A 23,144-nucleotide genomic window follows, 5' to 3' on the forward strand; every position below is an offset into this window, starting at 1 on the left:
AATTTCAGGTCAATTGACCATATCCACAGCGAGTTATGGCCAAATGAACAGTTACTGTTCATTTGGTCATTTCTGCAGGTGCTGTTGCAGGGTATCCGGATTGGGGCCAACTTTTGGTCCACTTGCTTTGGTCTTTTGGGCATGGTTTCTTCAGCAAAAATGTGCCATTATAAGCCTAGTTTCATGTCCAATTGGCCAAACACCAATTGAACCTACACAGCCAAAGTTATGGCTGTCTAAGTGGGCTGCAATCTCAGCCACCCTACTGCTATCACTAGGCAGCCTATCAATTCAGTGTGTAACACTCTAATGCACTTCAATTTATGGTCAACTTCCCTCAAATGGTCACTAATTGACCATTAAAATGTTCACTCACCATTTCACAAGCAAAGTCCAAGTTTCTCTCCCAAAACCCTAGCTCAAATTCAAGGTTCACACAACACACACCAATTAAACATACTAATCACACTTCTCATCATAATCAAGCAAGTTATCCATTTTATTTGCAATAAAACACTTCAAATCCTACTCCTACACAAGCTGGCTAGATTCTTAGTCTAACATATATCCATCAATTTCATCATTTATCATCTAATTATAGTGTAACTCACTTTATTTTCATCATTTATCATGTAATTCTAGTGTAATTCACTTTATTTTCATCATTATAAGAGGAAGAAGTAAGAATTTAGCACTAACCTTAGGAGGGTAGAATTTTCTCTTAGCCAAACTTTAATTTTCCTTCACTTTCTTGGCAGCCAATCACTTACTCAAGATGTAATATTAAATTTTTATGAAGGAAGGTAGGGATTTTATGGTGAAAAGTTCAAAGTTATCAAGGTGTAATGAAGGATAACAATGGTGGAAATGGGAGAGGTGGATGCTAGCTGGTTTTGGGAGAGAAGATGCAGATTTTGTTTTCAATTTTTGTATCAATTATCTCCTTTTAAAGTGCTTGTTGAAATTTGATTGGTGGAGGGCATTGCAATGACATCATGTGATGTCATTATTCTCAATTTCTTTCATTTTTCTTTTCTTTTCTTTTCTACTCATTTCCAATTCAATTTTTAGCAATATTTATTCATATTTTAGATTATAATAATTATTTACTTAACTGGACAAGTCGACCAAAAATCACCTCTGAAGGCGAAATGACCAAAATGCCCTCCGTTTGGCTTAACGGGTCAAAATTGTCTGTACCAATTGAAAAATTTTTCTAAATATTTTCTTGGCATTCTAATGCCATAGGAACCTCAATGACCCTTCTCTGGAGTCTCAAAAATTATTTTATGAATTTTTCCCCGGGTCTAGGGTTCCTCGTTGAGAGAACCGCAACTTAACTCTGGTTACCCATCGCTTGGGCACCATTCGTTTAACTTGGTTGTATTTTATTTCAAAATTTTTTTCTAAATTTTTCTTATTAATATTTGTGTTAATTATGGTTCCTGACTTTAGTTTAAATATTTTTCCGGATGTTCTAGCTGTCCGGACCGACACCGGTCACCGAAACAGTAGAATGTACGAAGTTGCTACCGAGAGGGTGTTACAACTCTTCCCCTCTAATTTAAATTTTGTCCTCGAAATTTACTGGGTGTTTTGGGTTCTGAGATAATTCTTTTACCTTTCTATTGCTCCATCTGTCTACTTCTTTTATACATATGGTACTATTTAATTTTTTTTTTGAATCTATTATTATACACTTTGGCATATCATAAGGGAAGGATACTTTACCTCAAATTTACATTTGGGGCTTCTTGCTCCTCTCTGACTTGGGTGACATTACTGTTGTACTTGGTCCTTCCACGACCTCTGTTTGGGTCCGTGGTAAATTCCTCTTAGGACAATCTTTCAGACGATGGTCTATGGCCCCACATCTATAACAGGCTCCAGTCAATCCCCTACATTCACCTTTATGCCACTTGTTACAATGGCCACATTTTCTTGCTAGTCCTGGCGCACTCACTACTAGTGTTTCTGGTTGATCTCTTCTGTGTATAGGCCTGGGTCTAGATCTCCTACTTTGATCAGATGTCTGACTTAACTGTTCTCTCGGCCTCTTATTACTAGATTGTCCAAATTTCCTCTTTTGATGATCACCACTCCTCTTTTGTTCCTCTTCATGAACACAACTAATATATTTCTTTCTGAACTCTATCAGAAAGAATTCCCAAGTTACGTTAGCTGGTGGCACTACCTTGGTTACGACATCCCACCATCGATATGCAGCTTCTTGTAACAATGAAACTGCACACTCCAAACTCTGTTCTGGTGTGCAATAGAGCTGCTGCAAGACTCTTTTAGTCCTTTCTAACCAATACTCAGCTGCTACAGAATCGTCTTCCTTTCTACCATTGAAATCTACAGCTCCATATTTCCTAATTTTTCCTAGAGGTGATTTTCGCTGAAGCGGTGGTGGAATAACACCAGTCATCTGTCCGAAGAATTCAGTCATCTGCTCAAACAAGGCCTGTTAGGGTTGTACAGACACCTCTTGCACTGGTGGAGCAGGATCTCCCTGATTTCCAATATCACTCCCAGTCGGGATACGACTTACTACTTCTTCTTCTACTGCCCTCTGCGATTCTGAGTCCATACCTTAACCTAAAATAACCAAGAAAACAGATCTGCATTAGTGTCACCTCGACTCATATGAATGCAATGCATGTCATGCACACAATCTTATTCTATCTGTCTATGCCTAGGAACGCCTAAACCGCGCTCTGATACCAATAAATGTAACACCCCTCACCCGACTACAGTGTAGCCGAGCAAAGTGTGCTACATTCGGTGCCGGAGCACCCTATCTTATCTTACTTTATTCCTTTCGTAATTTGATCTCATTATATTTCAATATTAATTATTTTTCACGAGAAACCAAAGGAGTTTCCCTATTTTATTACCAGTTGACTTATTTTACTATTTACATTGCTTGAAAGTTTCAATAATATTTTACAAATAAAATCTCATCAATTATTTTCATAACCATCTCATAATTCACATCTCATTCATATATCTCAATTTCATATTCATTTCCATGCATTATCTATATATTTCAAATCTGTCTTCGAATCCATATAATCTCATTCATGCTCAAATCACATAAGTAAAATTTTCAAATTTCTTTAATTTACATAATTTCATAATTTACATGATATATAAATTAATTACATATGAAAAAGCTAATTTATTAAATTACATTACATTTCTATTAATTACCTGCTCATAATCTACATTATAATACAATATCTAGCATTTCATACTAAATACAAAATATGATCTATATGGGCCCTATCTACATGCATTGCTGAGGAGGTGACAACCTTGAATACTCCAGCCACTTCTGCAGATCTGGACTCCAAAAATCTTAGTCAAAGTACCTGCGCGAGGAAACAAATCCATCGCGCTAAGCATTGCTGCTTAGTGGTGCAATAATAGAACAAGAAAATAAAATATACAAATAAAGAAAGAACGAAGCATAATTTGAATATTAAAGAATCAATTTAATTTAATACAATGTGTCTAATATTAATTATCTTTTGTTCTCATTTGTTTCGCTTTGAAAGCGTTTAATTCCGAAATTCACAGGGATAATGTACAACATACAGAATTAATAAAAATACTCAGTTTATATTTATATGGCAATAGAAGGTACATTTAAAATATTTAGTTAAGTTATACCTATTTTTGCAACTCTTTTATCATTTTACTTAACAATTTTTATGTGGTTTGGATCATTTCATAATTGTAACTAATTCTTTTGAAGTCTTATTAACTCATTTATTTGATTTCTAATATTTTTAATTACTAATAGTCTTAATTTATTTTAATAAATTACACTGCCCAAGTAACCTACGACAGGCTGACTAAACTGGATAACGGGTCGTTGGCTCTGGACACCGCGGTGCCTCGGGCCGTCATACCATGGGACGCAGAACGTCAACCACGTATACAGTCAGTATGGCTAAAAAGCCATGATATCACATAATCGGGCATAAAAGCCATGAATACGGGCATAGGAGCCATGAATACGGGCATAGAGCTATGAATATAGGCATAAAGCCTTTTGCAGTACTGCTAAAACAATACCCTATTGGCATGCCAAACTATCCAATCTGACACACATGTCTAGGCAATACAAGGGCACATAATATCATTAAACATTAATATATTGTGTTTTATGACTTCATTATTTCATAATAAATTTCAATTATAATTCATACATTCATTTGATCATTTATATGATCACAATTCACATTAATTATCATTTTTATACCATTGCACTCAAAATACTTCTCCTTTCTACAATAATGAGAACTAATGTCTCATTCATACATTAATATGGTTCATTTATTCATTCTTTATGTTATTCATATTAATCACAATTCTAAACAATGGTTCACATGTACCATTGTATTCAAAACATTTTTCCTTTTCTCATTTATATATTCAAGAATCTACTTATGTAATTGCAAATTTTATATTTCAAGTTGAGTTACTAATATTTTATGAATTCCATTTGTGATGGGCATATAAGCCCTAACTATCTATTTACATCAATTAGATGACTTATTTTTCATGTTTCCAGTAATCCATGAAAATTTCATGGACTTCAAATTTATGCTCTTAATTTCCTTTTAACAATTTTGACTAAGATGCATAGTCCACATTTGTCATACCATTCTAAGCATTAAGCTTAGAATTGGTTCTAGGTCTTCATCTTAATTTGCTAATTATTTTGACTACTATTCACCTTACTAGTCAACCAAAATATTGACTTTTTCTACTTAATGGATATATTAGTTCTAATTACACCAAGATCCCACATTTTGAGTTTTACATTTGCTAGTATTAATTGCCAATTGCAATTTAAAGTCCCCTAAATGCATTTCTAATTTCACATTTGAATTTCAAGTTTTGGTGTCACTATTCACCTCATTGGTCAACAAAAATGTTGACTTTTGGATAGAAAATAGGTACATTGGTTTTGACACTCCAAACATACCACATTTTGCATTTAAAACTTGTTGGAAGTGATCACCATTACCATTTCTAAGCCTAACACTAGGTGGCAGAATTTTCAGTTTTTGTACCATAAGTTTACTGTTCTATTAGAGACTGTTACAGTGGAAATTTGAGGAAATGGTAAACATGAAAGTTGTTCCTTATTTTGTCTAGTTGAATTTCCTTTTTTGAATCACTTCATTTGGAGTTTTGTAGCTCCAGATATGGTCCAAAAACCACAGCTGGCCGGATTTCAATTCTGCAGAATTTACCAAATCTACAGTACCATGAACAGTGACCGTGACTGCCATTTTGATTTAGGTCTGGTCATAATTTGGGGTAGGTTTCTTCATGAAAGTTGTTTGTCTATGTCTTAACTTGTTGCTGTAAAAATTTCAGGTCAATTGACCATATCCACAGCGAGTTATGGCCAAATGAACAGTTACTGTTCATTTGGTCATTTCTGCAGGTGCTGTTGCAGGGTATCCGGATTGGGGCCAACTTTTGGTCCACTTGCTTTGGTCTTTTGGGCATGGTTTCTTCAGCAAAAATGTGCCATTATAAGCCTAGTTTCATGTCCAATTGGCCAAACACCAATTGAACCTACACAGCCAAAGTTATGGCTATCTAAGTGGGCTGCAATCTCAGCCACCCTGCTGCTGTCACTAGGCAGCCTATCAATTCAGTGTGTAACACTCTAATGCACTTCAATTTATGGTCAACTTCCCTCAAATGGTCACTAATTGACCATTAAAATGTTCACTCACCATTTCACAAGCAAAGTCCAAGTTTCTCTCCCAAAACCCTAGCTCAAATTCAAGGTTCACACAACACACACCAATTAAACATACTAATCACACTTCTCATCATAATCAAGCAAGTTATCCATTTTATTTGCAATAAAACACTTCAAATCCTACTCCTACACAAGCTGGCTAGATTCTTAGTCTAACATATATCCATCAATTTCATCATTTATCATCTAATTATAGTGTAACTCACTTTATTTTCATCATTTATCATGTAATTCTAGTGTAATTCACTTTATTTTCATCATTATAAGAGGAAGAAGTAAGAATTTAGCACTAACCTTAGGAGGGCAGAATTTTCTCTTAGCCAAACTTTAATTTTCCTTCACTTTCTTGGCAGCCAATCACTTACTCAAGATGTAATATTAAATTTTTATAAAGGAAGGTAGGGATTTTATGGTGAAAAATTCAAAGTTATCAAGGTGTAATGAAGGATAACAATGGTGGAAATGGGAGAGGTGGATGCTGGCTGGTTTTGGGAGAGAAGATGCAGATTTTGTTTTCAATTTTTGTCTCAATTATCTCCTTTTAAAGTGCTTGTTGAAATTTGATTGGTGGAGGGCATTGCAATGACATCATGTGATGTCATTATTCTCAATTTCTTTCATTTTTCTTTTCTTTTCTTTTCTACTCATTTCCAATTCAATTTTTAGCAATATTTATTCATATTTTAGATTATAATAATTATTTACTTAACTGGACAAGTTGGCCAAAAATCACCTCTGAATGCGAAATGAACAAAATGCCCTCCGTTTGGCTTAACGGGTCAAAATTGTCTGTACCGATTGAAAAATTTTTCTAAATATTTTCTTGGAATTCTAATGCCATAGGAACCTCAATGACCCTTCTCTGGAGTCTCAAAAATTATTTTATGAATTTTTCCCCGGGTCTAGGGCTCCTCGTTGCGAGAACCGCAACTTCACTCTGGTTACCCATCGCTTGGGCACCAGCTCGTTTAACTTGGTTGTATTTTATTTCAAAAATTTTTTCTAAATTTTTCTTATTAATATTTGAGTTAATTATGGTTCCTGACTTTAGTTTAAATATTTTTCCGGACGTTCTAGCTGTCCGGACCGACACTGGTCACCGGAACAGTAGAATGTACGAAGTTGCTACCGAGAGGGTGTTACAGGGAGGAAGAGGATGGCTGCTGTTGCTATTTAATTTTTTTGGTCTCAATTATCTCTTTTATTAGTTAGTTGAGTGTTTGTTTAATTGTGATTGGAGGGGGCTTTTAAATGACATCATAAAGATGTCATAATTTTCTTTATTTTGATTTTTCTTTTCTTTTCATCTCTACTCATTTTCAATTTAATTTTTAGTAATGTTTATTCATATTTTATGTTATAATAATTATTTACTCAACTGGACAAGTCGGCCAAAAATCACCTCTGAAGGCGAAATGACCAAAATGCCCTCCGTTTGGCTTAACGGGTCAAAATTGTCTGTACCGATTGAAAAATTTTTCTAAATATTTTCTTGGCATTCTAATGCCATAGGGACCTCAATGACCCTTCTCCAGAGTCTCAAAAATTATTTTATGATTTTTCCCCTGGATCTAGGGTTCCTAGTTGCGAGAACCGCAACTTCCCTCTGGGTTACCCATCGCTAGGGCACCGGCTCATTTAACTTGGCTGTATTTTATTTTTAAAATTTTTACTAAATTTTTCTTATTAATATTTGAGTTAATTATGGTTCCTCACTTTAGTTAAAATATTTTTCCGGACGTTCTAGCTGTCTGGACCGACACCGGTCACCGGAACAGTAGAATGTACGAAGTTGCTACAGGGAGGGTGTTACAAATTATATGTTCTACTGCTATTTCCTTGCATGGAGATAAATTTTGATGTGTTAGTAATTAGTCTTTTAGGATAAGAATTGCGATAATAAGCGTGATAGGAATTAATTTTGGAAAAGTTTCTAGTGAGAGACATCTCTAAGACTACGATAAATTATAAAGTTAATTAGTAAGCCTAATTAGGTAAGGCAAGAGGACCAAAAAGTAAGTTATAGCAATATATCTGTCCTAGATGGAAGTAAAGGTACTACTGTTGATAGATGTCAGTAAGTACCATAATCAAAATAAGTTTAAGATATTAGTGGATTTGAAAAAAATACGATATAGGGAAGTTTGATCTATTGGGATGTATCGTAGTAACTATGCAATATTCTTGATGTTTATCTTTGTAAGTCAGACATCTGATCTTGACTTGAGATTTATTGTGTAGAGCTACGTGCTGCCCAATAGTACATAAGGAAAAGAATAGTCATAAATGACTTTCGCTCTTGTACAAATATACCAGAATAGAGTTTTATTACTAGAATTGAGTTTGAAAATCCTAATTCGGGATTTAAAACTCTATAATTAGAATATCAAAAGATCATGGTTGCAAGGTAGTGAGAGTTAAAGACTCCGTTACCCTAGCATGAATTATAGTACATTAAGAATTGTTATGGGACTAGAGATTTTAGCATGGTAAAAATTTAAAAATAACACCTATAGGTCTAAGTCATCCAGTCTCCGATATGGGGTTTATAGTTGTTTTGTTATTGCAATGGATCTTTTGCTCAAAGTTTAGTAAGGAACAGTATTCTATTTGTGTAGCAGTAAGACACAAAATATAATTTTATTCCCCTAGAAGAGACAAGATACTATGGATGACAATTATAACTTAGAAAATAGTTGAGAAATGATATTCTACTAATAACAGTAATTCGATAGGAACTAATTGGCCAGGTATTCTTTAGGAAGAGCATAATTTTATTGTTCGGATCATAAGGATTAGATTAGAATTAAAGCGAAACTTTTGAATAGCATGGGAAACAGGAGAGTCCGGTAGACTCTCTTCTTAAGATTAAAGAATTATTTATGGTTAAAAAAAAAAGGGTAATGATCGCAAACTAGTAAAAAATAAGCTATAGAATATCGGTAGATAAAAGAAAATATAGAAGTAAAAATTAGAATAGTTAGTGCGAATGTAATAAAGAATTGTTATGAATATTAGTTAAAGTGTTGACAAGAATGGTCAGAGGACCAAATCAAGGTAATATTGAAGTATAGTGGATTTATTAGGGACAATAAGAGGTGCTAAATTACAACTCGACAGTTAAGTTAAGAAAAAAGATTAGATTAAGAAATAAAATAATTAAAGTTAAATTGTGGAATGAAAAAAGGAAACAAATAGAACAGTAAGAAATGAGAAAAACACTAGATGAGGAATTGCCATCAGGGCAAACAACCTACTTAAGACGCGTAACGATATCCCGAACTATTTTATCAAGAAGGAAATAAGTTAAACAAAAGCAAACAAGATAGTGCAAAATGGCACATAGGCCTTGGTCATAAATGGAGATGGTAAGATAATGGTTATGGACCTATGGCCAAGAAAGAGATAAGCAGTTCATATATGATTAACAAGGTCATTTAAAAAAAGAGACTGCAAAGGAAAATAATTGCTAAAACAACAGCAAGAAAAGACTAAAATATTCTAAACTAAACTGAAGGTTGCATCAAATGATCAAGAGATTTGATAAGAAAAGAGTAAAACTAAGTTATCACCCATAGGATCATACGAGGTCCTAGAAGAGTGGATCCACTAGTACACAGATTTGCTTACCTCTAAAATTGAAATGAATTTGATTCTAACTTATGACAGAAGCTCATAAGAAACTTGGCGCACGAGGTGAGCAATCGATGAGTAAATAGTATTGGTTAAAGTGCTAAGGAACCATCATTCAGGCCAGGAAGCTACTTAGGAGCATGAATAGGACATAAGGAGACAGCACCCACAAGTGTTCAGAAACTGATACCAGGTAAAATTTCGAGGAAGAAATTATTTTAAAGGGGGGGGGGGGGGGAGGGGGGGGGATTGTAACACCCCTATTTGCATAGCCCTGTATATGTTACTGTTCCAGTGACCGGTGTCGGTCCAGATAATTAAGGGGATTAGAACTACACTTAAAACAACTAGATAAGCCATAAACACAAATAATTAGTAATTGTTGAAGGAACGGAAGCGTGAAAAACACAAGATTATACCATTGAATTCAAAAATTTTCACCTAGGGTCACATGCACCATGCAAGATTTATTTTTATCTATTTGATTTCAATGATAAACAACATATTAAAACTCTTTTAATATGTTTTTGGATCTGTATTTGCCATTTAAGATTTTAAAATTAATCAGATTAATTTTAGAACCCTAGATTAAATCAAGAACGATTACACTAACCTCTTGATGTCTTTGCAGTGTCTGCGCTTTGAGATTCGTCTTGAGACACCAGATGTTGTCCCTCTAGCTTGTCCACACCAAGAACACCTATGGCAGCCCTTGAACAGCTTCTAAAGCCTTTTCTATTAATTAGAAATTCAAGTTCTGCCTTTTAAGAGATTAGAGATGTAAACAGGACACTAGAAACAATTTCTAGCGTTCTTAATTCAAGAGATTGATGGCTAATCTCTTTGAATTGATGAGAGATGAAGAGAAATAGCTGGAGAGGCTCAAAGTGGCGTGACATATGAGAGGAGAGGCTGCTGGTTGTGTTTTCTTTTCATAACCCCACTTAAATAGCTAGGTTAACACATTAAACCCTAGCCACATGTCACCTTTTGATTAGCTCTAGGTTTAAGTGACCCAATCACATTGTGCCAAGTGTCAAACCTATATTTAATCTTGATTTTAATCATCTTACATGATTAAAAAACATTTGGCAAGCTTATGTGTTATGCCATGTGTCACCATCTCATGGTGCCACGTGTCAGACTGCAAAATGACCAAATAGCCCCGGTGTCTTAATTTTGAGTTCTTAACCCAAAATAATTATTTTCTTCTTCTAATTAATTTATATCAAATATAAATTAATTAATTAATCTCTATTAATTAATTTCTCATCGATTAAATTCATATTTAAACACTTTAAATATAAATTTAATTTATACTACACATCCAATAATCTAGATTTGGTTTCAAGTCATGCTAGGGACTTTGCAATTTTATTGCAAACCAAATCTATTTAATTAATCAATTAAACTCTTTAATTAATTAATTAAATCATATTTAAATAGGTGATAACTTGTGTATGTGTGTGACTTACTAGGCTCATCACTAATTGGCAATGAGACATGATATCAACTCTTAATATCATCGAACTCTTTCTTACCATAAATGATTTCTCTAAATCATTTTATGAACCTCATAGACCATGGTTAACACCTAGCATAGCATGCCATGGCCACCCAATTAGTAATAAGATTTACCTTAAATGAACCTATAATCATATGTTACCATGCACTAGAATCTCTACATAAAATCCCAACTCAAGCCGAGTCATGGTTTATGTCAAACTCCATTTGCTATGAATATTATGTTCCCTTTTAATTCCAGTTCTTGATTAAAAGATTTTCTCATCGAAACTCTTTTACGAATAAATCTATCTGTCTGGCCAGAACTTGAAACATCAAGAACAATTAAATGAACATAGGATTTTAACTCTATTTACTTAGAGGAACAGATTCCATCTTGATCAACACCTACCTCCATATATAACTAGCAGAGCCAACACATGCCCATATACCCATACATAGTACAAGTATGAAAGCGATCAAACTCAAACTACCTATATACAAGATAATCGTGCTATCTCGTGTCTAAAGATTATATGCCTCGATATGATTTATGACAAAACATTGACAAGAGTAAACTCCATGTGCTTGTCATAAGTGTCACCGGTTCGCCTACTTATCATTTATAAGTGCCTATCATGTTTGTTATATGGCATGAGACTCACCATTCCATCTTATTTATATCTCATATAAATAACTTGGGAACAAACATGAATACAATCTTTCGGATAAGTCATGTCCTTATTATGAAGTATCCTCGATTGTGAACCTATTTATGATACTTCGTGCTAGAAATATTGTCACTCATATTCTTAACAACTTAAGAATAATATTTCTAACAAAATATCAATGGACCTTTTCTATTACACATAAATATATTATGTAAACGGAAAAGTGGAAATGCCTTTATTAATAAAAATATGTACAAGATACATACTAAATGATATGCTCTAGGGCATATTACTAACAATCTCCCACTAGCACTAGAGCCATTCATTACAATATATTAGACCCATCTTCTCAAGATGTCGGTCTAGCGAGATTATGACAAAGGCTTAGTGAATGGATCGCTAGTTTTTAGCCGATGTTATATTTCTGCATGGCTATATCGCCTTGCCCAACTATATCCACGATAATATGGTAGTGCCTTTCTATGTGTTTGGATTTTCGGTGAGACCTTAGTTCCTTAGCTCAGTATGATCGCTCCATTGTTGTCACGGTGTAGTGGAACCGCCGACTCAATGGAAGGAACTCTGTAAGTTCTCACACGAACTTCTTTATCCAAACGACTTCCTTTGCAACATCCGATGCAAAGAATATACTCGGCCTTTGTAGTGGAATCTGCAATGTGCTCTATTTGGAACTCTTCCAACCGATCGCACCTCCATTACAAATGAACACATATCCAGAGGTAGACTTTCTATCATCGATATCCGATTGGAAATCGAATCGATAACCATCCAATTGCAAGTCTCCACCTCCATAAATCAAGAATAAATCCTTAGTTCTTCTCAAGTACTTAAGAATATTCTTGACTATATCGATGTTCCAAACCTGGATTGGATTGATACCGCTAGTCAAACTAACAAAGATATGCGATATCAGGCCTAGTACACAACATTGCATACATTAAACTTCCAATAGCCAAAGCATATGGAATCCTGGCCATCTTATCTCTTTCTTCAGGTGTCTTTGGAGACATCTCTTTAGAAAGGTGGATACCATGTCTCACTGGTAACAATCCTCTCTTGGAATCAAGCATGTAAAACCTCTTTAACACCTTTTTCCAAGTATAGACTTTGGGATAAACCAATTATTCTTTTCGCTCTATCTCTATAGATGCGAATCCCAAGAATATAGGTTGCCTCCCCTAAGTCTTTCATGGAGAATGTATTTGACAACCATACCTTTATAGTCGTCAACATACGTATCATTACCCATCAACGAGATGTCATCCACATATAAGACAAGGAAAGTGATAGCACTGTCACTAACCTTCTTATATACACATGGCTCATCCTCATTTTTGATAAAACCAAAAGATTTAATGGCTTCATCAAAATGGATGTTCCAACTCCTCGAAGCTTGTTTCAACCCATAAATGGATCGCTTTAGCTTGCATACCTTAGAACCATCTTGGGATTCAAATCCCCTAGGTTGTTCCATGAAAATGTTTTCTTCAATGTATCCATTAAGAAAAGCTGTTTTGACATCCATCTGCCAAATCTCATAATCATAGTATGCAGCTATTGCTAATAAAATCCTAATTGATTTAAGCATGGCAACAAAGTAGAAAGTCTCCTCATAGTCTATTCCTTGCCTTTGGCGAAACCCTTTCGCTACTAGCCTTGCCTTATAGGTCTCTACCTTTCCATCAGAACCAATTTTCTTCTTGAAAACCCATTTGTTCCCTATAGGTACAATACCTTCAGGTGGGTCAACAAGATCCCAAACTTGATTCTTATACATGGAATCAATCTCGATTTCATAGCATCAATCCATTTTGAAGAGTCTATATCGATATAGCTTCTTCATAGGTAAGTGGATCATCTCCATGATCTACTTCTTCATGAGTAGACAACTCTTGTTCTTCTTCATGAAGAAAACCATATCTCACCGTGGGTGAGATACCACAGTTGTTCTACGAGGAACAGTGTAGATGTTTCATCAATGGGTATAGGTTGACTAGATGGATCTATATCCATCCGATGCTGATTGGTCGAATTCTCCAATTCTAACTCTATTTGCCTTCCTTTGCCTCCTTCTTGAACAAACTGTTGTTCAAGAAATGTGGCATCTCTACTTATCACAACCTTTTGTGAAGTAGGCAAATAAAAATAATATCCAAAACTATCTTTTGGATATCCAACAAATCGACCTTTTACGATCCGGTCTCCAATTTATCGGTGTTGACTTTTGATATAAGTGGACAACCCCAAATCTTAACATGCTTAAGACTTGGTTTTCTTCCATGCCATATCTCATAAGGTGTGGAAGAAACGATTTTGATGGAATCCTATTCGAATATATAAAGTGATTCTAATGCAAATCCCCAAAAGGAGATTGGCATATCAAGATAGCTCATCATACTACGTACCATATCCAATAGGGTACGATTTCTCCTTTCGGATACACCATTCAGTTGTGGCGTTCCTGAAGGAGTCAGCTGAGAAACAATGCCATGCTCTCTCAAGTCTTCATCAAATTCAGTACTAAAATATTAACCTCCACGATCTGATCGAAGAGCTTTAATACTCTTTCCTGTTTGATTTTCTACTTGATTTAAATTCTTTGAACTTTTCAAAGGATTCATGTTTGTATTTCATCAAATACAAATACCCAAACCTTGATTTATCATCGTAAAGGTAATAAAATAATGAAAGCCCTCTAGCCATTTCTTTAAATGGACCACATACATCACTATGTATTAGCTCCAAAATATTTTCACTCTTAGCCCTTGTCCAACAAAGGGTGATCTAGTCATTTTGCCATGAAGGCAAGATTCACAAGTTGGAGTAGGCTCAGAGCCCAATGAGGATAGAATCCCCATTTTCTCCAATTTTGCACTCCTATCTTCTGCAACATGACATAACCTTAAGTGCCAAATATATTTTGAACTTGAGTTGGTTTTCACCATGGCATTGCATTCATTTAGATTGCTATACCGCCGATGGAAACACTTTCTTCGGCAATGGAAACACTTTCTGTGGCGGTGGAAACACTTTCCTTTTCATCCATCAGTTTTATTATTACTTTTCTGTTTAGCTAATTTATTGGAAGTACCAGGAATCAGAGGTTTCTTTCTCTTAATGCCTTTCTTCTTGTTGGACTTTCCACAGAAGAAGATGCAACCAAAGCTACCTCTTTTTCTTTATTGCACGGCATATTCTTTTGGGCAATAACCAGTTGAGTAATTCAGCTAAGGTGCATTCCTGTTGAGTCATATGGAAATTTGTCACAAAATTCCCAAAAGACTCAGAAGGGACTGAAGGATCAAATCCGTTTGTAGTTGGAAATCCATGTTGAAGTCAAGATGTTCCAACTGCTCAATCAGCCGAATCATCTTGTGGACATGATCCCCAACATTCTGTCCCTCAGACATCCTCATACGGAATAGCTGTCTAGATATCTCATACCTAGCATTCCTGCTGTGCTCACCATACAACTCTTGTAGGTGAAGGAGGATCTCACTAGCACTCTGCATGTTCTCATGTTGCTTCTGTAACTCATTACTCATGGAAGCAAGCATGTAACACTTAGCTCTCATATCATGCTCCTTCCACTTGTCCAAAGTATCATGTTCCTCTTGTGTGGCCTCTGGAGGTAAGGGACCAGGAACATTTGAATATAGAACATATCCTATATGTTCAAGGTTCAGGACAAGTTTCAAATTTCTTAGCCAATCGAATGATTAGGTCTGTCAACCTGTTGTGATCAAGTATGCTTGCAAGGATATTGGATGGTGGTGGTTGTTTTGTGCTCATTTTTATTAGAAAATTAACTGCAGAAAATAACCAGATTAATTAGTAAATGTATCATGTAATTAACCAAAATGATTATGGTCTTTTAATCAAATTGGTCCTCCCACTAACTTAGCGAATCCTACACTTCCAAAGTAGAAAACGGAAATCCTAGTTGGATGGATTTCTAGTGGGTGATTGAATTCTTATAATTCTATTGATCATCCTCAGGTACATCCATTATTGGAATTACAATAAACTATAAGTGAGCAACTCCTTGCCCATCACATCTCATGTGAGGTTCAATCCTTTTGCTAGCCCCTAATGCTCAAAATCTCAGGTACATCCAATATTGACTTATCTTGCATTAGTTAAGTTGATCCCATTGAGCGAAGAATTATGCAAATAATTTTAATGTCCTCAGGTACATCCAATATTGGCCACCAAACCATTTACATATTTACAACATCTCATGCTTAACAATTATTCTTAAGAAAATCTCTTAAATTAATTGCATCTCATGCAACTATTTAAAATTTCTTAAAATAATTGCCCCAATGGAGGGCTTATGATATAATTACTTTAATTATAGCATTTCCAACTTAATCATTTGTTTGGAAGATTTTATAGCCATCCTAATTACTATTAAGGTCTCACTTTGCACATTATCCATTTAGCATGCATATATCATATAATTGCATACATTCCCATACATCTCATGCATTCATGGATAAGCAGTAAATATGGTATGATCATGGACTTTCTATGGGATTCAATTCTGAGCCACCAAGAATTGAATCAGGGCATTCCTAGGTGCATTTCATTCATTCATTTTACAAGAGTTGCTGAAGGAGTACATAATCAACACTTGATATTGAAGTCCTCCCACTGGTCCCACCAATGCTCTTGACCTCCTTGAACTTCTTGCAATCCAATATTACATAGTAATCCTTGGCATACCAAGGCGAATTTACAAGAACTTAAATAAATGAAATTACAACCCAAAAATATTACAAACTTAATAATACATGCCCAAAATAAATTAAAATAAATTAATTAATTTACAATCCCAAAGAAACATAAAAGAAATAAATCCAATCACATTGGTCTTTTATAGTCCATGATCATCCATCATGCATATCACTATTTAACAATTAAATAAAACATACATACTTAAATTAAATTGAATATCTCATATTCAACTTAAAAATCAGATTTGAATATGATTCAAATAAATTTAAAAATTCAGATTTGACTCTCATTCAATCAAAGATAAAAATTCAGATTTGAAGCACCTTCAAAAAACTTCCTCAATTAAGATTTGAATCACATTCAAACATTTTTAAAAATCAGATTTGAATCACATTCAAATATTTTTAAAAATCAGATCTGAATTTTATTGAATCAATTTTAAAAAATCAGATTTAAATATGATTCAAACAACTTTAAAAATTCAGATTTGAATCACATTCAAACAACTTTTAAAATTCAGATTTGAATCACATTCAAACAATTTTTAAAATTCTGATTTGAATCATAATTTAATTGTGTGATTAAAACAACTAATTAAACACTTTAATTAGTCAAAGAATAGGCCTTAGATCATACAACAATTGCAGAATTAAAAGCCAAACCTTGAACCACCCATGGAACCATTGTTGCCGCCACCAATGGTGGCTTCTCCATGTGTGACGCCACATCTCATGATCCAACCAGCAATGAATCTCTTGATCTCATGATCAAACACACAATTAAATTATATAATCAACAATCTAAATGGCAAATATAGTGGCTCGATACCAATTGAAGGAGCAGGCGTGAAAAACACAAGATTATACCATTGAATTCAAAAATTTTCACCTAGGGTCACATGCACCATGCAAGATTTATTTTTATCTATTTGATTTCAATGATAAACAACATATTAAAACTCTTTTAATATGTTTTTGGATCTGTATTTGCCATTTAAGATTTTAAAATTAATCAGATTAATTTTAGAACCCTAGATTAAATCAAGAACGATTACACTAACCTCTTGATGTGCCGCAGTGTCTGCGCTTTGAGATTCGTCTTGAGGACACGGATGTTGTCCCTCTAGCTTGTCCACACCAAGAACACCTATGGCAGCCCTTGAACAGCTTCTAAAGCCTTTTCTATTAATTAGAAATTCAAGTTCTGCCTTTTAAGAGATTAGAGATGTAAACAGAGGACACTAGAAACAATTTCTAGCGTTCTTAATTCAAGAGATTTATGGCTAATCTCTTTGAATTGATGAGAGATGAAGAGAAATAGCTGGAGAGGCTCAAAGTGGCGTGACATATGAGAGGAGAGGCTGCTGGTTGTGTTTTCTTTTCATAACCCCACTTAAATAGCTAGGTTAACACATTAAACCCTAGCCACATGTCACCTTTTGATTAGCTCTAGGTTTAAGTGACCCAATCACATTGTGCCAAGTGTCAAACCTATATTTAATCTTGATTTTAATCATCTTACATGATTAAAAACATTTGGCAAGCTTATGTGTTATGCCATGTGTCACCATCTCATGGTGCCACGTGTCACAATCGTGAAATGACCAAAATGCCCTGTGTCTTAATTTTGAGTTCTTAACCCAAAATAATTATTTTCTTCTTCTAATTAATTTATATCAAATATAAATTAATTAATTAATCTCTATTAATTAATTTCTCATCGATTAAATTCATATTTAAACACTTTAAATATAAATTTAATTTATACTACACATCCAATAATCTAGATTTGGTTTCAAGTCATGCTAGGGACTTTGCAATTTTATTGCAAACCAAATCTATTTAATTAATCAATTAAACTCTTTAATTAATTAATTAAATCATATTTAAATAGGTGATAACTTGTGTATGTGTGTGACTTACTAGGCTCATCACTAATTGGCAATGAGACATGATATCAACTCTTAATATCATCGAACTCTTTCTTACCATAAATGATTTCTCTAAATCATTTTATGAACCTCATAGACCATGGTTAACACCTAGCATAGCATGCCATGGCCACCCAATTAGTAATAAGATTTACCTTAAATGAACCTATAATCATATGTTACCATGCACTAGAATCTCTCTGTTACAAAATCCCAACTCAAGCTGGAGTCATGGTTTATGTCAAACTCCATTTGCTATGAATATTATGTTCCCTTTTAATTCCAGTTCTTGATTAAAAAGATTTTCTCATCGAAACTCTTTTACGAATAAATCTATCTGTCTGCCAGAACTTGAAACATCAAGAACAATTAAATGAACATAGGATTTTAACTCTATTTACTTAGAGGAACAGATTCCATCTTGATCAACACCTACATCCATATATAACTAGCAGGAGCCAACACATGCCCATATACCCATACATAGTACAAGTATGAAAGCAGTATCAAACTCAAACTACCTATATACAAGATAATCGTGCTATCTCGGTCTAAAGATTATATGCCTCGATATGATTTATGACAAAACATTGACAAGAGTAAACTCCATGTGCTTGTCATAAGTGTCACTGGTTCGGCCTACTTATCATTTATAAGTGCCTATCATGTTTGTTATATGGCATGAGACTCACCATTCCATCTTATTTATATCTCATATAAATAACTTGGGAACAAATATGAATACAATCTTTCTGGATAAGTCATGTCCTTATTATGAAGTATCCTCGATTGTGAACCTATTTATGATACTTCGTGCTAGAAATATTGTCACTCATATTCTTAACAACTTAAGAATAATATTTCTAACAAAATATCAATGGACCTTTTCTATTACACATAAATATATTATGTAAACGGAAAAGTGGAAATGCCTTTATTAATAAAAATATGTACAAGATACATACTAAATGATATGCTCTAGGGCATATTACTAACAATTGTCAATTAGTTAAGCATAAATAAGAAAAACAGAACATAAGAAGTTGAACGAGCCGAGAGTCATAGTGATGGGTGACCTTCTCAGGAAGGACTGCAAAGTCGATTTAAACTCAAATTTCGAACCGTAAAATGTAACGCTGCGGTCCTTACGACTATTACGAACATATTGTAAAATAGAAAATCATGAAAAATAATTGTTAAGCCAGTCAAATAATTAGGTCAGGGAGCCAGAAGAAATATTGAATTATTTGCAAACCGGGCTGAACCGGTGAGGGGCAATTTGGTTAATTGACCCCGAGAGCTGACTCCTGACCTAACTGTCAAATAAAATTGGAAAAAAGAAAATTTTAGAATTGAGAATTAAATTAAAGAACTAATAGAAAAATTAAAAAAAAAAGAAAAAGTGAAAAGTGATGACATCATGCATGACATCATGCATGATACAATAAACCAAATAATTGAAAATTTAAATTGATGATAATTTTTGGTCTTCATAAAACGTTAAAAATGCATAAAAGAAAGAAAGAAAAAAAAAAACAAAAGTCCATCTTCATCTTGCCGCCCCACTCTCTCCCATTCTCACCATTGAAACAACTCCCATGGAAGCTTGATACAAGCTTGATTCCACCCACTTAACCTTATTTTATCCCTAAATTAGTCTATAAAAACTTGTTAACTTCACTTGGGGAAGCATTTGAAGAAGAAAAGAAGAGGAAAAAGGGAGTGAAATTGAAGAATTGGAATTCAAGTGAAGGTAAGTAATTTACTTTAAAATTTTAGTTTTGATGCATATGTATTAAGTTAATTTAACTTAGATTTTAATCTAAAAATCAAAGGAAACAATTGTTGGGGGACTTTTAGTGAATTTCAGCCAGTCATGGATGTATGAGAGTATGATATGTTTTGAATGAATTAAATGTGTTAGGAAGCTTGAATGAGTTGAGAATTGGTGTTTGTATGTTTGAAATTAATTAAATGTAACAAAGTAGTGAGTTAGGTTTTTGGCACCTGGGGTTTGGAAGGCAAAAATGTGAGAATTGGTCAAATGGTGTGTTTGACCTTGTTTGAGATGAAAAATGGTCATTTGTGACCAATTGAGATGTGTTGGAAGCCTTAAAAGTGAGTTTAAATTCGGATTGAAAATGGTCATTTTGAAGGCAGCAGGACCAAGGTCCCTTTTAGGGACCAAAACTGAAAATTTATAAGCCCAATTGGTGTGAGGCTAATTCGGAATGAAAATAGACACAAAATGACACAATTTTTATTTAGGAATTATGCCCAAAAAGTGACCAAAACCTAGTGAACAAATTGACCAAATTCGGATTTATGCAGTCTGACCTGTGCAAAATGACTAAAGGCCATAACTTGGGCTAGGTAGGTCTAAATGACCTGAAATTTTACCAGTGGACAGCTGAGATATATACCTAAAACTTTCATGAAGAACACAAACCCAAATTATGCCCTTAACCAAGTCATTTGGCCACCCAAAGTTGGTGATTTAAAACTGCCAGAACCAGTTTGGTGCCCAGAAATCTGGGTTAAGTCCAATCCCGCAGCCATGATTCAAATGGCTATAACTTGAGCTACAAAACTCCAATTGGAGTGATTCAAAAAAGGAGAATAAATTTAAGACAATATGGAACATTTTCTGTGAAGAAAGCTTAGCTAAATTCTAACAGTAAAATGACCAATGGAACAGTGCAACATAAGACACCCAAAACTGAAAATTTACAAATTTGCCTAAAAGACTTAGAATTTGAGTAAACAACCAAAACCAATAAATTTAGTAACCAAAATGTGATATGTGGGTGAAGTTGAAATTCCTATACCTATTAAGCCTTAGAAAGTCAACAAATTGACTTGAATAGTGTCGTGAATAGTAACCTCTAAATACAAAATCTAAAGAACGCCAAGTTTAGTATATTAAAGCTAGGTATAAGTGAATTTGAATTTATTTTTGGATTTACGATGAGTTATGATACTGAAACACTGTGAAACTGTGTGTTTCAGCTGAAAAAAACATCGAGAAAAAACCCAAGGAATCGAGTCAAGGCCAAGAGACGACTCACTTAAGGTTTGTGCACAACTAACTATTTTGTTACTTTTCACTTCTAAATTGATTTGAACAAGTTTATTTTATGATTTATAATTTTGTTGTGTTGAGGATTTTAATTTGTTGAATGAAATTGTATAAATTAAATGTAAATTTTCTTATGTATTTAAGGATTTATTGCATGATTTTGAGGATTATAAATTTTAAGTTTGATGTGTTGCCAACCTTGAGCATGAATTTATGATGATTAAATATGTTGATGATTTGTAAACACTTTGTAAATAGAAATTGTTTTGAATATGATTTGAAACCACAGTTGACATGGCAAAATATGTTGTGAATTCTCATTAGCTTGTCTAGTGAGATATCTCCTCCACTAGATGGGGCGAGTTCCTTCCTCTCTGGCTTGCCAGTTGGGGAAGAGTTTGAATGAGTACTCATATATACTAGCTAGTCTTTGTTCCTCCCTTTTAGCCTCGGTTATTAGGAGGGTATGAAATGTCGTGGTGTACAACTCGGCATCTATTTGAATTTTGAGTCATGGGTTCAACTGTATGAATTATTGGCAACGCCCTTTAAATTATGCATAGTTTGATAAATTATGGTTGAAATAAATAATTTGTCAGTGATTCAAAATATTTTTGTGTTGTTTCAGGATTTAAAAGAAATGTAGATAAATAGTTACTATTTGATCAAAATGTTATTCAAATGAATAATTTGCATGAATGAAAATATTGATTTCTGAATGTTATGAATTTTGAAGAATTTAGAAATTTTAAATTTTTATTTGTTATGAATTGTCAAGCATAACTTGTTTTAAGTTTTAAATTATTAGTTTATGCGCCACTGAGTTCACCACTCAGCGATAGCTTTGTATGCTATCGCAGGTAAAGGAAAATATAAAGCAGCTGAGCAAGATTACTAAAAGGCATAGTGAGACTATCTTCGGGTATATCATAGGTATACCCTTGTACTTTAGATTTTGATGTAATTCTGTAATTGTATGTATGAAATTTACTTTGAGCAGTTGTACCAACTCTTTTGTAATATATTTTTGGATTGTAATGAAATACAAATTATTATAAGGTACTCTTGAGATTTTATGTATTTATAAAGTTTTGCACTACTAAATTTTTTTTATGATCCCATGAATGTAAATATTAATTTTGTTACCTTAATGAGAGGTTTCAATGTTTGATTTAATTTAAACTGTGTATTGAGCTGCTTGTGTTGATTTGTGAAATGAGATTGAATAATGGAGTTGTGATTGAGAAAAATATTAATGAGATTGAATAATGGAGTTGTGATTGAGAAAAATATTGGGAGTATCTTTATTTTCAGGTTTTGAAGAACAGTTTTCTCAAAATACATATGGCACTCAGCCAAAATTTTTGTAAAAATTGCAGAGATTTTAAATATCTAAAAATTTAATTTATGTTTGGACTTTAAATAAAGGTTTTTAAAATCTGAAAAAAAATTTTTACCCTCCAATTTAAAAATGAACGAAATTTTTTTAAAATCTCTTATAGTATATTTAATGGGTTACCGGTAGGCGAAGTGCGGTAATTCATTAGGTGTAATACGGTAGGATGTTACTTCTTACGAGGAGTAGGGTGTGAGAACAGCTTTTCCTAAGGACTCTGAAAAAAATAGAATGGACAAAGCTAACACAATAGCTAACATTTTGAAGCATTCATTTGTAATTAGATAGAAGGTCAATATAACAAGTATGTGACACCCCTTACTCGTCTACAGTGTAGCCAAACAAGATATGCCACGCAGTGTACTGGAACACCT

This window comes from Hevea brasiliensis, chromosome 16 (assembly GCF_030052815.1).
Source record: "Hevea brasiliensis isolate MT/VB/25A 57/8 chromosome 16, ASM3005281v1, whole genome shotgun sequence".
NCBI lineage: Eukaryota > Viridiplantae > Streptophyta > Magnoliopsida > Malpighiales > Euphorbiaceae > Hevea > Hevea brasiliensis.